Source organism: Papio anubis, unplaced genomic scaffold (genome assembly GCF_008728515.1).
Source record: "Papio anubis isolate 15944 unplaced genomic scaffold, Panubis1.0 scaffold1319, whole genome shotgun sequence".
In the NCBI taxonomy this organism is placed as follows: domain Eukaryota; kingdom Metazoa; phylum Chordata; class Mammalia; order Primates; family Cercopithecidae; genus Papio; species Papio anubis.
The window spans coordinates 1-4,824 of NW_022161269.1; the positions used below are offsets into that span (position 1 = coordinate 1).

The 4,824-nt window shown below is 58.7% G+C and overlaps 1 pseudogene across 1 annotated transcript; it reads left to right on the forward strand.

Annotated features, from left to right (window-relative positions):
- Nucleotides 1–105: 105 nt before the first annotated feature.
- LOC101007450 lies at nucleotides 106–4,271 on the forward strand (annotated as a pseudogene). Its single transcript, XR_004181242.1, has 6 exons — nucleotides 106–207; nucleotides 488–608; nucleotides 1,320–1,414; nucleotides 2,302–2,401; nucleotides 2,769–2,921; nucleotides 3,899–4,271. The product of XR_004181242.1 is annotated as a TBC1 domain family member 3G-like (transcript).
- The last annotated feature ends 553 nt before the right edge of the window (nucleotides 4,272–4,824 follow it).

A 4,824-nucleotide genomic window follows, 5' to 3' on the forward strand; every position in this document is an offset into this window, starting at 1 on the left:
TTTTACTGAAATATTTCTTCAAAGGCCCTGAGAAGCTCACTGCTTATGTGGTGAATCATCTGAACCTGAAATGGGATTCGTTGTTAGGCTTTGTGGACAAAGTGAAACCAACGGCATCTGCACAAAACAAACAAAAGCCTCCTTTCTCTGTCTCCTAGGCAGCGGGAACTATTCTACATCCTCCTGGCATATTCGGAGTATAACCCGGTGAGTATTCCCGGCAGTGACGTTCCCAGGCAGTATTTCCCTGTTCACAGGAGTGGGTGTCTGGTGGGTGCCATCGCTTCTTTTAAAGTTAGTATGGACAAGGTGCTGAAGTGCCTGATGGACTTGGCTCTTGTCATGAAATGAATTTGCACCCTGAGGAAGCCTCTTCTTCAGAGGAAGCCTCCCCAGTCACCTCTGCCCTCTCCAATGACATGAGTCCTCCCAGGTGACCTCAGTCCTCCCAGGTGATGTCCTTTCACGGTGACTCTGGCTCTTGCAGGAGGTGGGCTACTGCAGGGACCTGAGCCCCATCGCGGCCTTGTTCCTCCTATATCTGCCTGAGGAGGATGCATTCTGGGCACTGGTGCAGCTGCTGGCCAGTGAGAGGCACTCCCTGCAGGGTAGGTGGACAGCTGCCCCCAAGACTTCATGCAGTGAGTCCCGGGGGCAGCCACCCTGGCCAGGTGATCTTGGCTTTCAGCCAAGTCACCTTCGTTGTGTTGCCAGCTTGTTGGGAGCCTTTAGGATGTCTCTGCTGAGGGTCCCACAGCAGTCTGCGGCTGACCCCCAAAGCCCAAGTCAGACGCCTTTCATCCCCATCAGCGGAGGGCATCTCATCCTCCCCGTGGCCACCCTCTGTGTCCTGCTGCCACGCCCTCTGGCTCTGATTCTGTGCAGCTGACTCTCCCCTCACTGAGAGTCCTCCTGCCCTCCAGCAGCCCAGGCTCCTGCTGCCCTTGGTGCCCACGAATGGGCAGACCAAGCCCAGGTGGCAGCATCTCCCCATCCCGTGTCCCCTGGCCCGACCCCACTTCCAGGAGACGACCAGGGTGCCCAGCACCCGCCCTGTTCTGGCCGCCATGTGGTGGCCTCAAGTCAGGCTTGCCCTTTTTGCAGCCTGGTCCAGGAGGCGTCCAGGGAAACCTGCAGCCAGGCTCCAGGGGATGTTCCTGACCCACCTCCCCAGGGCAAAGGCTGCATGGTGGGTCACCAGATGGGAGGGTGGGAGGCCTTGAGGTTTGGGGGCCTCTCCAGCTGCCCAGCTCTTCCAGCTGATGGCTCCACATCTTGGGGGAAGGCTCTGATTTCATGATGGGCTGGGGGCTTCTCAGGATTCCACAGTTCAAACGGCGGGACAGTCCAGGGGCTCCAAGACCATCAGGAGCATGTGGTCCCCACGTCACAGCCCAAGACCATGTGGCGTCTGGTGAGTTTCTGGCGTCTGGTGAGTTTCTGGCGTCTGGTGAGCAAGCTTGGGCTGTTCTCCAGAGGCCCCAGATCCCGTGGCCAGACTGGCTGAGTCCCAGCCACCGGGCTGACCTGGGATGTGGGTTCTCCATGGGCTGGGAGTTGGTCTAGGACAGAGGCACAGGGATGGGGGCCCAGCTCCCGCAGAGCACAGGCAAAGGGCAGGTCCACCGGGAGTGTGGGAAGGGGATCGGCAAGTGTGGGGAGCCCTGACACCCCCAGTGTTCTGCACTAGGGGAAGGGTCTTCAGGAGGCCCTGAAGAGGGAAGCTTTTAGGGCAGCCCAGGGCCCTGAGCACCCTGTTCCTCCCGCCAGACAAGGAAGGTCTTTAAGGCCAAGAGGGGTTCCTCGCTAGGCTGGCTTCTCCAGATGGTGAATGACGGGTAAGAAGGCATAGGGAGACCCTGGCTCAGGGACCCTCCTGCCCTGCAGTGCTCTGCTTCCCAGCCCGGGGTCTGCTCACCCACAGCCCACAGGAGGCTCTGCCCACAGGGGTCCCCACAGGACACCCAAACAAAACCCCTGCCCAAGAGGGGTCATCCCAGGGCAATAACTGGGATCTCAGACCCTGCCTTACAGGCAGACTGGGCCAGGACCCACCTTGGCAGGGACTAGGGAAGCCTCTGCCCTGGGCAAGCCACTCTCTCCAGGAGCCACACCTCCACTCCAATGAGTGCCCCCCATGAGGAGCTGCAAGACCTTGTCTGACCCAGCGTCCTGGAGGGCTCAGGAAACCCTCATGGGGAAGGTCACTGACTCTGGGGACTGAAGCCCCAGTGGGCTCAGCTCAAGCCACCAGTCCCAGCCTGGAAGGGCTACAGTCTCCCACACCTGCTATCCCCACAGATCTCTCTTGGGCTCATCCTGCGCCTGTGGGACGTGTATTTGCTGGAAGGAGAACAGGTGTTGATGCCGATGAGAAGCATTGCCTTTAAAGTTCAGAGGAGTAAGTCTCCGTGTGCCCAGTGGGGCATGGGGAGCCCTGGGGTCAGACCCCAACTTACCCAAGGGCGGCTTCCTCACACTGTCCTCATGATCCTCTGTTCTGGCCTAGAGGGAGGTCTGGTCAGGTGGCCTGGGCAAGGCACAGTGACACCGAGCCTGTCCCCCACATGGCCCAGATGAAAGTCAGGAGTGTCCTGAGCACTTCCCTGCCCACGTCCCCCAGCCACAGGCTCCTGTGCACATCTGTACCCCTGGGGTGGCCACAGAACGTTCTGGCATCGCCTAGCGGGAGACTGAAGTGGCCACGGGGTATCAGCTGTGCCCCCTCCCAGGGAACTCTCCTGGCCTGATGTCCACCCTGTCCCTAGAGCGCCTCATGAAGACATCCGGATGTGGCCTGTGGACACGGTTTCGGAACCAGTTCTTCCACACCTGGGAGTTGGATGATGACTCTGTGCTCAAGCATCTAAGGGCCTCGATGAAGAAACTAACAAGGAAGCAAGGGGACCTGCCACCCCCAGGTGGGCTCCAGTGCCATGTCCCCTCCCATGTCACCCTCTGGGGCAGTCAATAGTGGGGGAGTGCCCGAGACCCGCAACCCTACTACCTGGGCCTTCCTCTTCACCTTTTCTTCCTCCTCTTCCTCCTGGACTCTAAGAAAGCACAGGAGGCCCACCAGTCCTCAGGGCAGGCGCTCAGTGCGTGTGTACTGGATGTGTTGTGCCCGCCGGAAGGGGATGTGGGCATGACCCTCCAACAAGCCCCCTCCCACATTCCACAGTGTCTCTCTCGCCCCATCACAGGACCCTCAAGGGCACTAAAGAAGCCAGACCCATTTGTGGGAAACTCCACCCCTCCCTGCAAGCACCCACAGCCTCAGAGAGCAGCAGAGGCCCCTCACTCCTGCACGCTCCTCCAAGGTTGCCAGGACAACCAGCCTTGAGCCAGGGAGACAAGGGAATCGGGTGTCCCTGACCCCAGAGCATTCAGGGAGAGGGCACAAGCGGGACCCCGGGTGAGAGCCAGAGCCAGGAATTCAGCCAGATGTGGGAACGCTCAGTCCTGGCATGGACTGGGCAGCCCAGGAGGGCAGAGGCTGACCCATGTCCGGGTCCAGTCACCCACTGTGGAGATGGGTCCCCATGTGAGGTGGCAAAGGGCTGGGTGACATCCAAGTCCCCTCCCACCTGAGTTCTCACTGGGGGCTGTATCTCTAGACCAATAGCCCTGGGCCGAGGGTGTGTGGTAGGAATCCCCCAGCCAGTCTGAACCCTGAGGGCAGTCCCAGGAGCCACCTGCCATCCCCCCACAGCTTCCCCATGCCAGGCGGCACACACCTCTCCCCTGGGATCAGCACACTACAGGCGTGTCCTCAGTGTCAGACCACGGGGCCACACAGAGACCCTGAGGACTCCAGAGACCTAGGCAGGTGGGGCCTGGCCGGGAAAGGCCTGCATGGGCTCAGTGGAGACGCTGACCATGACTCTTTTCCTTTCAGCCAAACCGGAGCAAGGGTTCTCGGCACCTAGGCCTGTGCTGGCTTCAAGTGGCAGGACGACTCCTCTCAAAGTGTGACAGGCAGGCCTCCAGGCCCACCACAGCCCTGGGTTCCATCGGGCCTACTTGGTTAGTTTCCCACCGTGGGCACCTTTGTTCTTCCACATCCTGTCCTGTGGGGCTGTCCGGGAAGACACCCACCCTGTGGACACACTTCAGGGTGTGCCCAGCCCGGCCCCGCCCAGGGAAGACCCTCAGGGTTCCTGGAGATTCCTGAGTGGAACTTGATGCCCCGGCTCCGACGGACTTGATATAGGGGCCCTTTGGTTCCCATTATGATTTCGGAACAGAGCTGCTGGGTCCGCCCCTTCTGAACAACCCGAGCCAGCCCACATCCCCTACTTTATTTTTGTTAAACTTATGAAAATTTATTAAGAAAGTGTGCAGCTCGAAAGACATTCACGGATGGAACACACTAGTCCCCAGATCACAAAGCCAACCATGTCCAGCCCCTCCCAGCACCCCCAGTCCTGCCACCAGCATTCTGAATTCCAACAACACCGTGAGCCTGCCTTTGTACTCTACCCTTATGGAAGGAGAACCCCCTTCATGTTTTAAAATAAATGTTTTCTGTTGAAATTATTTTAGAGATACAGAAATATTGAAAAGGCACTACAGTGTCCTCCTACACCTTCCATCCAGCTGCCCCTAATTATGGCGTTTTGCAGTACCATGGCACATAAGAAATTTAGGCCGGATGTGGTGACTAATACGTGTAATCTCAGCAATTTGAGAGGTCAAGGCGGGAGGTTCAGGTTCACTTGAGTCTGGAAGTCTGAGACCAGCCTGGGAAACACAGGTGAACCCTGTCTCTAGAGAAAAGTCAAAGAAATTAGCCAGGCCTGGTGGCGTGTGTCTATGGTCCCA